Source organism: Protopterus annectens, chromosome 6.part0 (assembly GCF_019279795.1).
Source record: "Protopterus annectens isolate FY-2018-M chromosome 6.part0, PAN1.0, whole genome shotgun sequence".
NCBI classification, from domain to species: Eukaryota; Metazoa; Chordata; order Ceratodontiformes; family Protopteridae; genus Protopterus; species Protopterus annectens.
Genome location: NC_056737.1, coordinates 1,199,919,643 through 1,199,936,564, shown reverse-complemented (window position 1 = coordinate 1,199,936,564; position 16,922 = coordinate 1,199,919,643). Strand labels below are relative to the sequence as shown.

At 40.4% G+C, this 16,922-nt stretch overlaps 1 protein-coding gene across 5 annotated transcripts in view; it reads right to left on the bottom strand.

Annotated features, from left to right (window-relative positions):
* Window positions 1-16,922, bottom strand: part of LOC122804756 (sodium channel protein type 2 subunit alpha-like) — a 2,239,151-nt gene that overhangs the window by 1,580,757 nt on the left and 641,472 nt on the right. The window lies entirely within an intron of this gene.

Below are 16,922 nucleotides of genomic sequence, written 5' to 3'. Positions count from 1 at the left end.
GAAAAACAAGAGGTAGCTAATGTTTTGTATAGTGGAACAGCACTTTGTTCACTTGTAACAGTTATACATTTTATGAATTTTACATTATTCATTAAAAAAAATTTTAATGATTGTTTTTTGTTTGCAAGTTTAATGAGAGAGAGTGGTAGAGATAAAAGTAGTTTGCTGTTCTTTTCTGAAAAAATATAATAAACAGACCTGACATCAAGTTCAAAGCCCCACGAAAAACATATACATTTGTTAATCCTTAGCTAAAATAAAAAGTAAACTAAGAAGCATGTAGGAGGTGTTCATTCTGAGTTTAACCCCTCAGTTTATTAAAGAATAACATGCCTTTTAAAATTGGCTTTTATTGAAACTAGTATGCAAGTTGGAAGCATTTCTTGAATTCTCATTTCATGGTACTGGTAGTGACATATCTTGAGAGGATTCCCTTTGGCTGAGAATATATTTTGCTAAATTTCTCAGTACCACTACAACTACAACTTTAGAAATCATCCTTCATGAATACTGCAAATGCTTTCTATAACAATAAGTCTTCAAAGGGTTCTCGTTTTGTACAGTTTGCTGTGATAAATAAAATATATCTTGAACTGAGTCTTGTTTCATTGTTTGCTCTATTTATTTTATTTAGCCAACTGTCTGTTGCATTAATTCTCATGTCTTTGTGTTTATTATTGTTATAGAATAGCTTTTATGCTCACAAGTGCTAGCAACATCCTTTGTGGCATTAAAGCCAAAAATATTGCATTCATTTATGAGTGCAGCAAAGGTTAAACATAGCTAAAGAGTTGCACACATATTATGCTACTTAACTTCTATATCAGTAATTTTAAATGTAATGTCCCATTCAGCCTTAAAAAATAATTCCATTGATCTTTATGGTTGCACACATTTATTACTACAGGCATACTTTCAGCTGTATTGTTTGCCAGTTTCCCAAACGTCCTTGTTTCTGTAGAAACACGGCATCAGGCAGAAGTGCTAAAATGATAACTGGCATTTACAGAATGTTTTCAGTACACAAAGTATTATAAAGTGCTTTACTCAGATTGCTTATCTTGATGTTAAACAGCCTGAACACATAGCAGTGTCAGTGTTTTCAGCAGCACCCATATACAGCTTCATTACATACACAAAGTAAGTTCTGGAAAAAGTAGTACTGGATTATTATTAAAGGTATGTTACCAGTCTTTTGTAAACAGCAAGTTAATTCTTATAATTCTAACTTGTCAGTACCATCAGTGCAGTAGCTGAAAGAGGTTTACATTAAAAGATGACAGTACCCCCTCCAAAAATACAGCCCTCGCATAGTGTACTTCCATAGAAGTTTTCTGTCACATCCTGTGATGGGACTAGAATCCTAGCTACACATTTACTCTAACTTTATTTACTGCCATTGATTAATATTAATGCTACAGTTATTGTTTTTTTTTTTAACTGAATCTTTTTTTCTCTCTGAAGTGGTAGTGATTATCGGCCAGCCAGCTGGAGCATCCCTCTCATCCCCTACATCAATGAACAGATGGTGAAATGCACATCAGAATCTAATTGGTCCTGGACTAGGAAACTACACAGTTTAGCTCCATTGGCAGTGTAATGCTGGGCAAGCTTTTTCCCAGCTTAGCTTATCTCCCATTGTCCAATGGATTCCAGAATAAGCAGGATTCCTGCAACACAGGTCACTGACTCAAGTCTGCTTCCACTCATGCACCAGCACTGCTTGCAGAGCCCCCATACTAGAAGTTTGATTAGAGCTTGTCCCAAACCCTTTTTGTTGCCTTGAAGCAGCACCCCGTATCCACTAGGTGTCAGTTTTGCAGCAAGTTGTGCTGCCTGCCCTCCTTACAAGTTGGGAGAGCTCACAGTGTGTGCTGATTCGTACTGTGCCCAGCCCTCTCTACCTCCCTCCCTACAGGTTGAGAGAGCTCACAGTGGGCGCTGACTCGTACTGTGCCCAGCCTTCTCTGCCTTAACTCCCTTCACGTTGGGAGAGCTCACAGTGGATGATGATTATTTCTCTGCCCAGCCCTCTCTGCCTTACCTCCCTACAAGTTGGGAGAGCTCACAGTGGGTGATGATTGTTTCTGTGCCCAGCCCTCTCTGCCTGTATCTGGGTACTGCTTGAATCCAGGTTGTCTGGGTCATATTCATGGCATCTGGCATCATCCTGTGTCACAGAGCCAGTTAATTCTGATTTCTGTTAGTTTCACAAGCCTATGCAGTTCTGCTGAATAGCTATAAAACTTAATGGGTCAATGTTCAGTCATCATATAACAAATACATCAAACCTCTGTTTATCAAATGTAAAACATTGAATGTTCAATTCAGCGAAAGTTCAATCATCAAATATTTTACCCAGGGAAAATACACAGTGGACCAACATGCATACCAAAACACACATTGCAGTATATCAAACCAACCCAAGTGGGAGGCTACATCCCTCAGACCCCCCTACTTATATGTACCAACTCCGAGATCACACTACAGTGGGAAAAGGGCAAATTTCCTAAAGCTGGCAAACCAACTCCATCCCCTGGTTATTTCGGTATCATCATTTATAACAATGTTACCAAAAATGCCACCCTGGTGTTTAAGTTTACGTACGCCCCTTTTAATTCTCCTAAAGGGGCATCCCTATTTGCCTTTTTAGTGGTGGGGAAACAGAGGGTGTAGGCTGTAGTGGATGAAAACTCATCCACATAAGTCTTGGAAGCAAAAGAAGATTTCTTCAGAATAGATCTCTTCCTTTTACATTTCAGATTATTTGATGATGGAACCTTAGTATCAGCAAATTGCACTGTCTTTTATACTTTAATGGTTTACCTTGTGAATAGTCCCTAACATCCCGCTCATATTTTTTAATGGTACAGGATTTCACATCTTTCTGCATCAGCATTAAATCTTTAGACAATATAGATATCCGTTCTAAATAAATTGTCTGTTGTTTGAATGGGTTAGCTAATTCACATAGCTCAGTCATAGTGGTGGTGAAAGTAGAACTTTTATGTTCATAGAATGAAATAAATATTTTAACAAATGAAAGGATGGCATAATGGTTAACATGTTTACCTTGCAGACACCAGGTGCAGGGTTTGATTCTCACATGGGGTAATTGGCTAAGTGTAAAAAGGCCCACGAGGGAAGTTAGCCTAGTACTAACCTATGAACCTAAATAAAGGCTTTTTGTTCAGCTTCTTGCCATTCTTCCAACAACAGATTGTCAGTGCCTTTAACATAAGGCTGGATCCGAACACGGAGACCCCTTGGTGCAATATCTTTGGCCAAATAAGCTTTGAATAATCTCAAATGAAAGACAAGCATTCTAAATTCCTTCATAACCAGAGACAGATGGTTAAAAATAAATGCACATGTAGTTAAAGCTGACTGATCATGAGTAAGGTCTGAACCAAAAGAATGTGTCTGGTCAAAAAACCTGTAAATAATCCTTATCAGCCAAAAGGTCAGCCAAAAGTTGAGTTAGATCCATATTTACAGACAAATAGGTAGAAAACGTATGCCTTCAACCTCTATTAGTAATAAAAAAGCTTCACCTATATACTATATGAGCAATCTAAATGGATGTCCAAAACACCGGGTGTCACATATAAATTCACAACTGTTTCTAAAAAATTATACACCTATTAAATTATTCCAAAAGACTAAAACTGTACTGATAATGACTTTACCGTAAACCAAAGCAGTGAATAAAATCACATATAATAGATGTTCATAAACAAATACACAATATTATAAAAAATCCAGTCGTATGTTGGGGTTATAAAGCTCCCCGCATTGTTTGTTGTCACAAGCACCCCATTAAGTCAGTCTTAAAAAACATAATATAATAACCACAGAAAACAGCTCAACCAAAAAGTTATAATAATATGGTAAAAAATATTAATCCCAATGTCCAGATGAAAAAAACACATAGTTCTTATCCACAGTTGTCTAGCGTGTCCCAGACTCTATTGCTTGATGATGACAATCCTTTTATAAAAGGAGTGAACGCACTGTAAATAAAAGGCAGCATGCACCCAAATCCAAATGAACAAAGGTAAGCTTGCTAATTAATCTCCGTCATTCTTATATGAGTGAACATACTGCTGAAACACTTGCATATATTTTGTGTTCATATCATACCTCTCAACCTGCAAACATCAAGAATCTGGACAAGGCCCATGAAAAATAGGTACAAATCTGTACACTGATTAATTCTAATTTGCATACATAATTACATAACCCCACCCACTCGAATGGAATTGTGAGACACCCACTTTCAAACGCAAACTGAAGAATAGACAACCAAAATATGGTACCAGAGTCCCCCTGCAGCCATTCCAATGTCCCATTATCTGGCTATTTTACCCCATTCACCATAAACACTAATGTGTGCATACTGCTTTACTTCTACAATAATTATTTGGATTTTATTTTTACATTTTACAACACAATGCACAAACACTAACAGACATGTGCTAAACAAAGCAATACTGTTTCACAATGAAAATAAACTTGGTATTAAAACTTCTCTGCCCCTGAAACTCACATTCATTAAAACAGCATTGAAACCCACACCGCATCCAAAGAAAATGCATCAGTGGTGGATAAAAATGACCTTTGGGCTGTTTCCAAATCATTGGCCTCTTGCACACAAAACAAGAAACATACATGTGTTCTTTTCTGTGATACATCTTCCTGACTTTATTAAATTATATTCCTTGTATAATACAGCACACTTATAGGTTCATAGGTAGGTACTAGGCTATTGGCCCAAGGGCCTACGTAAGCCTAGCCAACAAGGTTCCCTGACATACGCCACCCAAGAAAGTTATTTTCCTGTGCCACTATTGAGCAGAGACACAAAGTGATCCCCGGGGTGTATTTCCTATTTCCCATCCACTCATCAAGATTTTTTTTGAAGAGTGCTAATGAAGAACTTTGCTTGACATAGATGAGTAGCCTGTTCCAGAGTATAGGAAGTCTCTGGGATAGGAATCTATCCCTCCAGCATGTCCTGTTTATTGTGGTGACAAGGTTTAAGTCCCTAGAGCGTGTAGCTCAGAGTGATTGGGATTTCTTTAGGTGTAGCATGTCCAACAGCTCTGGGTTTGACATAGCTTTATATGTTAGGCAGAGATCACCTCAGAGTAGGCGATATGCTATGGAGTAAAGCTGGAGTTTTTTGAGACAATCAGTGTGGTGCATTTGTTTGAGGCCAGTAATCCTCTTTATGAGGTACTTCTGTGGCCTTTCCAGCTGCTGCAGATGTCTTGTGAGGTACATTCCAAAAGGGGCGTTGTACTCTATAATGGGTCTAATAAGTGTCGAGTAGAGAAGAACAATGACCTCTTTTTTCCTGGATGAGAACCCTTTTATGATGAGGTGTGCCACGTAGAAGGACTTCCTGACTACTGTGGCGATGTGATTATCAAAGGAGAGACTACTGTCCACCTGGGTCCCAAGGTCTCTTATCACACATTCGGTGTTAAGTACATTGCTGCCTATATGGTAGATCATGGGTACAGAGTTTTTACCAAAGGGGATGACACTGCACTTTCTGGCATTGAGCTTGAGGCCATGGCTCTGACATCAGGCATCTGTCTCAGGGAGGCCCTTCTGTAGGATGTCCACATCATTTGGGGACTTGACTATGGCTCCTAGTTTGCAGTCATCTGTGAACTTCGTTAGCCAGAGGCCTTCTGTGTTAGCCTGTACTTCAGAGAAGTAGATACCAAACAGGAGAGGTCCCAGGACGGAACCCTGTGGTACTCCACTTGTCACTGCTTTGAGGTCAGATTTGGAGTCTGCAAATTTTGCAGTGTGGGTTCTGTCAGTGAGCCAGTTGGCAACCCACCTTGTGACATAGGGATTTATACCTAGTTTAGTGAGTTTAGCTATAATTCCAGAATGGGGAATGGTGTCGAAAGCCTTGGCAAGGTCAGGATAGGCTGTGTGAACCCATCATTTTTTTGAATTTAATAACACTGTATATCATTAATTAAAGGGGACAGCCATGGGGGCTGCATTTGCCCCCATGTATGCTAACTTGGCCATGGGTTTGTTTGAATTAGAGGTTGTTTATAAACACAGTTTTTTTCGCACTCATGTTATCAAATACTTCAGATACGTGGATGATTTGATTTTTCTAGTAGAAGGGGGTCACTGTTCTATACATCAGTTTGTATCTGATCTAGATGTCAATAGGTTTTGTTTGCAATTTGATGGTTTAAGGATTGGCACTAGAGTTCCTTTTTTGGATGTAGTGCTTGATATTTCAGATGGTTATAATTTGGTTACTTCCATTAATAGGAAATTTGAGGGGGGTTTTCAATATGTACATGGCACTAGTGGCCATCCGCCCCACACTTTGCAGGCTTTGCCTTATGGAGAAATGCTAAGAATTTCTAGGTTATGTAATGAACACTATACATTTAATAATGAACTATCTTCTATGGTACAATCTTTTTTGGCCAGGGGGTATAATAAACAAGTAATGGAGGATAGTTATAAGCGTTTGAATAATGGTAGGAAACAAATTTATAATAAACCTGGCTTTGTGTCTAAGAGAAGTACGAATATTTACAATGGGCTACAGGAAGATAGAGAAGTTATATATTTTGTATCGACATTTGGCTGCTTCACTGCAGAGTTTGTTAAAATTATTAAACAATTTTGGGATTACCTATGCTCTTTGGATAGTGTCCAGACATGGCTGAATTTGGAACTTAAATTTTCTTACCGCAGGGGTAAAAATATAAAAGATTTTTTAGTTAAAAGCAGATTTAATTTTCCATTGGATGTTCTTCATTACGACATTGGTAAAAAAGGCACTTACCCATGTGGTAAGTGTAAGGCATATAATTTTGTTGTACCTTGTTTTCCATACATTAAAAATATCAAGTTTAGTACTAAACATGCCTTTCATTGTACTTCTGAGGGTGTTATATATGCACTACAGTGTCCATGTAAGAAATTCTATATTGGTGAAACCAAGCGAGCCTTTAAAGTAAGGCTCTTGGAACACATTAGGGACATTGATAATAAAAAAGAATCTAGCCATGTAGCTATGCACTTTTTAAATTTGCATAATGGTGACAGTAGGGGCTTACAGGGTACTATTTTGGAACAAATTCATGTTTCTGAATATAACAATGTAGATATTAAATCACTTTTATTGTATAAAGAAGCTGTATACATGTTGAAATTTAAAACAGTGTCTCCTTTTGGTTTGAATGAAGATTTTAATTGGAAAGTGCTGTTTAATTAATTGCCAATTTTTATTAGTTAATTATGTAATTGGCATTTTACTTCAGTATATATTGGTTTGTGGTTTTTTTATGTTTTATACTCCTTGAAGGCTGTGGCCGAGACGTCAGAGTTCTAAAATAAATTGCTTTTGGTGGATATTTTGGCTGTTGTTTTTTCTGGTTTGGCTGTTTTGGTTGCTTTTGTAGGCTGTGTGAACCACCTTAACCTCATCAACGGCTTTGGTGACTGCCTCAAAGAAGTCAATCAGGTTCAGGAGGCATGATCTGCCTTTCACAAAACTGAACTGGGTGGGATCCAGAGTTTGGAGGTTACCAATGTCTTTGTTAATGAGTTCCATGATAATATGTTCCATGGCCTTGCAGACCAGGCTCATCAGGCTAATAGGTCGATAGTTCCCAGGATCAGTGGTGGCTCCCCCTTTGTGGAGTGGGATAACTGTTGCTGTGTGCCATTCAGTGGGCACAAAGCCTGATGTGAGGCTATTATTGAACATGGTGCTTAAGTGGAGAGCCAGTTCGTTCTGAAGTTTGTGTAAAACGCAGCCTGGGATGTTGTCTTGTCCCATGGATGCTGTGTTTTTGGCTTTAGAGAGTGCAGCTTTTACCTGCGTAGTTGTGATTACAGGGACTCTGCATTCTTCCTGTATAGATATGGGCCCTTTAGGGGGTGAGGGGGGGTAAAGTTAGCACTGAATCTATCTGCCAGGATGTTGGCAATATCAGTTGGTTCTGTAATTTTCGTGCTGTTGTGCTGTAACTCAGAGCAGATCTGGGTACTGCCATTGAGATTCTTGACATAGCTATAGAATGCTTTGTGGTTGTCCTTAGAATTAGTGGCAATTTTGTTTTCGTACCTAGCTTTGGAGGATCTTATAAGGGATCTCAGCTTTTTACTGAGGCTGACCCGGGAGTGCCTCCACTCACGGGATTTTACTCTCTTTTGCAACAGTTTCTTCCTTCTGTTGTACAGTTTATTTATGGCAGGGGACCACCAGATTGGCTTCCTTTTTTGGAGGATAGTGTCTTGGTTCTGTTTGGGATAGCACGATCCATGCACTTGTGTAAGTGCTTATAGAGTCCATTTGTGTAAGATTCAGCAGTCGTAACTGTATTGTCCATCTGCATGGGTGTCATGAAATTCACCACTTCTGTCTTAAGAAGCATGAAGTTGGCTTTGGAGAAATTTTTTACAGTGGTTTCCTTAATGGGGGTGGGGGCAAGATGTGGATATCAACGGTGATTAGCTTATGGTCGGATCTGACCAACGAGGAGTTGACTTCAGGTGTGGAACACCGGTCACTCATGTTGGTAATGACTAGGTCTAGGATATTGTTGCCCCTGGTGGGGGTGTGGATAAGTTGATCTAGGGCACTGGAGTTTATGAATTCCAGAAAGCGTTGAGCTAAGGAATTGGTACACAAGTAATTTTCCCAGTTAATGGTGGGGTAGTTGAAGTCACCCATTATTAGGGTGCTTGGTTGAACCCTAATATTTTCCAGTACATCAAGAAAAGTGGAGTGGGAATCCTGGGGCATGGTGGGGGATCTGTAGCAAGCTACAATTTAGATTGCAATTTTGCCCAGAGTTAGTTGCACTTGGATAATCTCGGATGCATTATGCTGAGCAACTAGCCTGAAGGTGTGGGACACACCTCCGCCTTTGGTATTTTGGTACAGGTTACATGGCCGCAAAGTGTGGTATGAGTTATAGCCTGGTAGTGCAGGGGTGCTCTCTGGAGCCTTGAACCAGGTCTCAGTCACTGCACAGATATCGGTGTTCTCCATTTCAAGGAGTGCCTCGAGTGAGTGCATTTTGAGATTTAGACTTCTAGCATTGAGTAGCATTACCCTCAGTTTTTGCTTGCCTGTTCCTGTTATGGTGGTGAATTTGTTATTTGAACCCTGCCTAAAAAAGGCACTATAGGGGCAGCAAGAGCCTTAGCCAGTATTCGGAATCCCAGGGGAGACAGGTGCAGGCCATCTGTGGCAAAGCATCGTGGTCTGTCGACCTTGTCATCCCAAGCAGACAGATACTGGATCCCCTTAGAATGACACCAGAAGCTTAGCTAATTGTTGAAGTCAATCATTTTGTCCTTGTACTGTAGTATCATTCTGGGTGATGGCAGAATGCTACTCAGGGCTAGGGTCATACCAGCCTGGGCTACAAGATCGGAGAGCTCTTCCATGTCTCTTTTCATGTAGTCCAGGGAGGTACGTCTCAGGTCATTCACACCAACATGGACAATGACAAAGTCATATTTGTACTTGTTGTGGAGTGACCTGAGTGCGTGGGTTATGTGGCCGATCCTGGCACCTGACAGGCAGCTGACAGTAACCTTCTTGTTTAGCCAGGTAAGTGGGACATCAGTGTGCCTGCCTATAGAGTCACCTATGACTAGTGTGTTGGGTACGTTGTTTTGCCTTATTGGCTGTAGTTGAGTGGCACACTGAGTCTGTGGGCTATGTGTCATTTGGGTTGTGTTGGGGGATAGAGGTTGCTTGCGTTTCTGCCTTGCAGGTCTCTGTTGCTTAGACAGATTATTATTGAGAGCCTCCGCAAATGTTTTTGTGTTACTATGTATGGGTTTTGGTGGTGTAGATTTAGTGAGACTATGTGATGAGTGTGGTGTGGTGCAAATGTTTACCTTCTCCTCATGACTGTCAAGTTCAGTCTTGGTTGGAGAGAGCTTTACCTCCAGTTGGCTAGATAAGTGCATCTGTCACAGGTTGTAGTGTTGGGTGGTAGGAGGAGAGGGTTGTCTGTGTACATGAGGCAATTTCTACATTGTCTCAAGTTGCCCAGATTCATCAGATAGACAGGAGAAAACATTGGGAGCTGACCCTTGGACATGCCTGAATAAAAAACTATTTTCCTCTAGACAAGTGAGGAAAGTGAGTACAAGAGCTGTTTTTCTCTAAGCCAATGAGAAAAGTAAGTACAAAAACTGTTTTCTGCTAGGTAATGAAGAAGATTGAGTGCTATAGTAATTAGTAGCTTATTTAGTGCTTACAAGTTCTGAACAAGTGCTGAGCATAAATAAGCAAATTTAAGTGCTAAAACTAAGAATCTGTACCTGCACTAGACGAGTTACAGGACACAAACAAGTGCAAATGGAGATTTTCAAATCAGAAAGTTGAGAGATGGAAGAGATTGCCCAAACAGCCAATAAGTATAATTTCTGGGCCAGAACCACTCCTTATGTGGTAGACAGGTTACCTAGTGCTTACCACTCCCACTGATAAGCTAGAAGGCTTCCCTCCAACACAGAAAGGCTTGGGGGGCTCAGAAGCTTACATACAGTCCTGAATACAGCAAATCTGTATCTGGAACACTAATTACAGGAAAGGTAGGAAACAGGCTTACAGTTTTTTTTTGTTTTGTTTTTTTTTACAGAAAAGTAGCAAAAACAGTAGTAAAAACAATTCACATGCAGTGCAAGCTAGCACACTTGATTATGTAGCAATATTAGACCAAACACAGTTTAAAAAATGCAATTAAATTAAAAAGGACTAAAAGCAAGTGCAGAAAGAGTTTCTTAGGTAGACTGTGGTAAAGAGATGGGACTAGGGGAGTTTCCCAGTTCAAATCTACAATGAGGCGGGCAACTGCAAAAGCCACCAAATTTAAACTACAAACCAAAAATAGGGAAGGGGGGGGGGTGGGACAAAACAGTTTCAACAGAGATCTAAGCATCATGGTACAAAATAGAATACATAGTTCCACATTATATAAGCACTGTTGGACTAAGCAGTTGCCTGGCATACAAGGCACTGTTGGACCCCACTCCAATGCACCTACATATCCGCAAAACAAACAGCACCTGAATTATCCATTCCAAAGACTTAAACCTAGCCTGTGATATAAAAAGGACCTGCTGGAAAGACAGGCATGTATCCCAGAAACTTCCCCTTCGCTGCACAGGCTCCATATCCATTTGAAGCAGAGTTCCTCCCTAATTCAGTTCAAATGTAACTTTGACAATTGGATGGGGAACAGGAAATTCATCCTTGGTTTGGAACCTGCGTCTTTAATGGACACAGGCAGCCTGTGAATGGTTCATCTCTCAGGGCCCTGCTGGTAAATGTTTCATCTCCCAAGCCCCTGCTGACAATTATCAATGGTACCAGAACTTGTCAGGAATTTTGGATGATTGGCTAGGCCTAAAGCCCTTGTAGTCATTAGCCTAATAAACACCTATGAACCAAGATAAGAGAGAAAAATATATACTTATTATTCATGTTGCTTTCACAGTTGATCATGTATAGACAAGGCATTTGCTTTCCTTGAGTTTGTTAGTAAAATGAAAGAGCTTAATGTTGGACCTGTATTACTTACCATAATAATAGTAAGGGTCAACTGGGGGATGGCTGGGAGAATATTTTGACAGTGAAAGTTCACAATGTGTAAGTTTAGAAATGAGAGATCTGTGAGCAAGATTAAAGAATGACTAAATAACAAGATGAATCAAGGGCAGTTGTAGGTTTGGAGTGGAAGGAGATAAGAAAGGCAGAGAGGGAGAATATTTAGCACTTGAAATGAATGTAAAAGATAAATATGAGAATCGGAGGACACATAATGAAAAAGTTATAAAGAGTCAGAAAAAGGGAAACATTATAACCAATGAGGATAAGGAATAAATGACTAAAATGAAGCACCAACTGCAAGTTGGTAATCAAAAAAGTGACAGCAGAAGGGTCATAGTTTGCAAATATGCCAAAAGCAATGACATTGTTTGCAGTGAGACTTAGAGGCTCAATGAGATTTAATTATGAGTGGTTATGGATAATTAGTTTTTATGGGGTTAGTTACTGTCAGCTAACTTTAAGTAGTTGATGTACTGATGGTTATGTGATTTAGTAAAGTGTATTTAATTATGTATTTCAAAATGTTTTTAGTTCTGAAGAAGTTTCCGTGTGTTGTGAAGGATGAACGCTGTTAAGCTCAACTGTTTATTGGATTTGTGCTCCATTTTAATTAAAATAATTGAAGACTGATTCCCATTTGTTGCTTCCTGCATCTGTCTCTTCATGCATTACTTGTTGGATTTACATGTTCAGTAAAGCTATCAAGTCACAGAAATGTGGGCATTTGCTTGGAGATGTTGCCACAAATATTTTGTGCACTAGAAAGTTTAGGAAGCATGTATGAAGGAGTTTCAGTAAGCTGTCGGAGACGTAACAGGGGAGTGGGAATGACTGGTCTCAGGAATCTCCCAAAACTAGTTAGTTTCAAAGATGATACAGGTTGTGCTGAGGGAGGAAGTCCAGTTAATGAGGTTATTTTATTTCCTGGGGATGATGGAAGACCACTTGCTACTGGGCCCTAGAGAGTACCAACGGTGCCTAATACTGCTGATAGAAAAAATGTAGTAACTCAAGACTGGAAAACATAAGATGCTCATAATGTTAGTGAGATGATGGTGTTACTGAAAATGTTTGTGGATGAGAAGAGGGGTTCAACAAATTAGAGGAAAAGGCAGCACTTTCTAAACAAGGGTCTCTGTTGCATACAGTACAATGATAAAAACAGTGGACTCGAAGGGTGCAGTGTAGCCCATTTAAACTGAATGATGGAATAATACTTTAAAAGAAATCATTTAAGAATGGCAATTCAAGTCTGTGTCCCCTGTTTAAGTTCTTGTTCTAAATACTTTTTTGTTATTGTTGAAGTTAATATAGGTAATTTTTCACTTGCATACCATTCTTTAATTTTTGTTGACTATTAATGAAGCGTCTGTTTGTATACATACATATATATATATATATATATATATATATATATATATATATAGATATATATATATATATATATATATATATATATATAAAGTTTGGTGGTGGAAAGTAGTAGCTTACAAGTTCTTATAGCTCCTACTGTGAGCTCTTATCCAAAGATGCTCATCTCTGCTGCTTTGATCTTTTTTATTAAGATGTTTTTTCTTCTGTCTGCTATCTATTTTAACACTTAAAAATGTTAAACTGGCAAACAGTAGACTGTTTACATGTTGTGTAAAGCTATCAAGTCACAGAAATTTAGGACATTTGCTTGGAGATGTTGCCAGAAATATTTTGGGCAGTGGCACGTTTAGGAAACTTGTATGAAGTAGTTTCAGTCTAATACTGCTGACAGCAAAAAATGTAGTAACCCAAGATTGTAGGGTGTTGGGGGTTTTCTGATGTAACAGTAAGCCCTAGAGCTGATACTTTCTGTCAGTACAGCAAATCAGTTTGCGTAAGCTTTATCACAAATTTATATCTGAATAACCTTTTAGACCAGCAGGTCACAGTCCGTCTTCAAAGCAGCAACTCAGAAATAAATTTAGATTTGGTTAATGCTTTTTTTTTTTTGACTACTGTGATAACTCTCAAAAGCAGGAAACAGCGTGCTTCTGACATTGTGTGTTAAAGCTGCTGTTGCTGCCTTATTTTCTTGCAGTAATAACAAATCCCATATGTGTATTGCCTGCAGGTACTGAATTGCAGTCCCCAGTAAATCAGTGAACCATGTACTTAGCAGTATTTTAATGCTTTGTATATTGCTATACGGATACTTATTGCCTTGCAAACACACAGTACATAATGCACATTGATGATTTGTGGTCTGTAGATGTGAAGTTGTTCTATCTCGCTGTTCATTCTTACAGATGGGTTCGGAGCCTCGGCTCCAAGTCGGCCTACTACAAAGCTCGAGGTCTTCAGATAGCTCAAGGCCAAGTCCCTATCCCACGATGCACCTAGAGTTTGCTACTGCAGTAGATCGGAGGTTCTTGCTAGCTTGGGCCAGTAAAAAACTAATTTTTTCAAATATGTTGCATAATATTGATAATTCTTTCTAATTAATAGTTTTAGATACTTAGATAAGCTCTTACAGCTATTTTGTGTAGTTTCTCTTCCCTTGGTGTGCCTTTTTCTTAAATTAGATTTTGGCCTTGTTTTCTTAGGCCTAGTTTAGATTATAGTGTGTGCTTAGGTAGTGACCTTTCTGTCACAGCTATATTTATTACTAGTTTAAATTATAGTGTGTGCTTAGTGACCTTTTGTCACACCTTTAAAATATTAGAGTCAAAGCTTAGATTTTAGTGTGTGTAATAGTAGTGTTTAGTATTGTTGTGTGCCTTTAGATAGTGACTTACTGTCACAACTTTGATATTTTATATATCTTCAGTTTAGATAAATAGATTTTGTTTGTGTGTGACTACTGTTTATCCCATAGTTTTTAAAGGGCTTGTTTGAAAATAATTGTTTGGGTGTGTCCAGTTTTCCAGCACCCTCTTTTGATTCTGTGTGTTATAATACGGCTGACAAAGACAAACACCCTAAATCAGGATTTAAAAAATGCCGTAAATGTGGGCAGAAAATGTCTGTCACCGACAGTCATGTAAACTGTGTTTATTGTTTGGGAGCATTACAACTTCAAGAAAGCTGCTCCATATGTCATTCTTTCTGTTCTAGGATTCTCCAGAAGAGAAAGAGAAAATTGATAGAGGTTTACTTAAACCTTCATTCCAAAAATCTTTGAGCAACCAAGATGGATCCAGTAAGTCTTCCAAGACTTATGACAGTAAGAAATCTAAAAAGTCTCTGACGCCGGTTCCACAGACCTCGGAGCCGACCATCTTATCCTTTCAGAGCCGGTCCCCAGTTTTGGAACTGGTATCCGAAGTAACATAGTCTCCTCTCTTACAGTCTGTACCACACACTGTCCACTTATCAAGGTCTTTGATTAGCCTTTCTGATTTGGATGTGGATCGTGTGGTGCAGAAGCTTTTACAGGCACCGGCCTTTGCTAAATTCTTATCGGCTCTGATCCAAGCAGCTTTGGAACCGAAGACCCTCTTACCAGCTACTACTCTTTCTCCTCCGAGCCATACCGGTCCTTCTGAGCCGGAGGAATCGGACTTGTTGATCGTGGAGCTGTCGGAGCCAAAGCCTGCTCCAGTGTCTTCAGCTCCGTTTACTCTGACTTTCTCGGTGCCGATTGAGGAATCTAGGAGCTGACACTCTCTGGTCAGGTCCGGGGAGGATTGGTTCCGACTCTGCCTCTCTGGGCTTTGGCTCGGATGAGCTCGGCTCTTACCTCTGGCTCAGAGCCCACTGTCCTGGTACTGGGGGTATCAACGGTTTCTTCTGATCCATCGGTCCCTTCGCATCGGAGCAGAGGTGCCTTCGAAGCCATGAGGAGAGTTATGTCTCCTAAGACATCCTTGACTTCAGGTCTGGCTACCTCCTCCCCTAAAGCACCTGTGTCTGCTTCTGCTTCATAGATCCTTGCCAAGCGTAGAGACCTAGAGCCTCAGGAAGCCCCATTAGGTGGCCCCTGCTCTGCCGAGACCTCACCAAAAGCCCCCACTGATGAGGTTCCCAAGAAGAGAATTTGTAAAAGGAAACATCTAGACTCCCCACAGGAGTCCCTGACATCTGATACCAACTTGGATGAATTGGAAGGGTCCCCACGGTCCCCTCTGAGGATATCTCCTTTGCCTAGATATTAGAAATCCTTAGGCAGAGGGGTGAATGGTAGTCCACCATCCCCACTGAAGATGAGTTGGTTCTCTTGAAGGCTTTTGGGTCTCAGCCCTCCACCTCTTGGGTGTCTCTGCTTTTCGATGAGCTTATGCAGCTGGTCTCATGAGGGGCGTGGGAGTCTCTGGACACCATGGAGCCTGTCCCCAGGAGGCCTAATAAATTTACCTCTGCTCCCCAGGACAAATCTTTTCTGACCAAGGGTGTGCCAGTTGATGCCATGGTGGTGGCGGCAGCCACCAAAAAAGAAATTTCAGAAATGTCCTCTTCTATCCGAAATGTCCTCTTCTATCCATCCTCCTAACAGAGATTCTAGGATCATGGCTAGATATGGGAAGCACACTTACAGTTCAGCGACCTTTGCACTCCATTTGCTCAACTACCTAACCCATTTTACTAGACTGCAAAGAGGTCTCCTTAAAGAGCTGGGAGATACTCTTCAGGGTACAGTAGCTGCAGGAGCCTCAGATAAAGTTGCCTCTCAGCTTGCTGCCTTCAGTTCCATAGTTAACTTGCCCATGCACCTCATTTCGTATGCAGCTGATGGAACGAGCAGGGCAGCGGGTACAGGAATTGCTCTTAGGAGACATTCCTGGATGCACTTGTGTTCCTTTGTAGAGCCCTTCCAGTCATCCTTTGTAAATTCCCCTTTTGATGGCGCTTCTTTTTCGGGCCCAAAGTTAAGGAAACTTTGACCAGGTATGAGCAGGAAGGAAAGACTCTGTCTGCTGTCGGAGTCTGTTTTTTCACCCCTAATAGACCCTACTCCAAGGGTCAAAAGGGAGGGAAGATGTGGCTCCGAAAAGCCCAAGGAGCCTTTCAGGACACATGTGTGAACCCCCTCCAGGGGCAGAGGAGGGGGCAATAATGGAAGATGCCGCCGTCGTGACAGAGGAGGTCCACAAAACCAGGGCGACAGAGATCATGGCTTTGGGAAGCCCTACCAGCTCTCCTGAAAGGAAACCTGACAGTCCTACTCTGGAAGCATTCGGGGGTCGCTTATCTTTGTAATCAGATGCCTGGCTCAAAATTACAAAAGACAACTGGGTACAAAGTATCATTTCCAGAGGATATTTCATTCCTTTCACCACACCCCCCTTCATTGACAAGAAAAATCCCGGATGTTCCA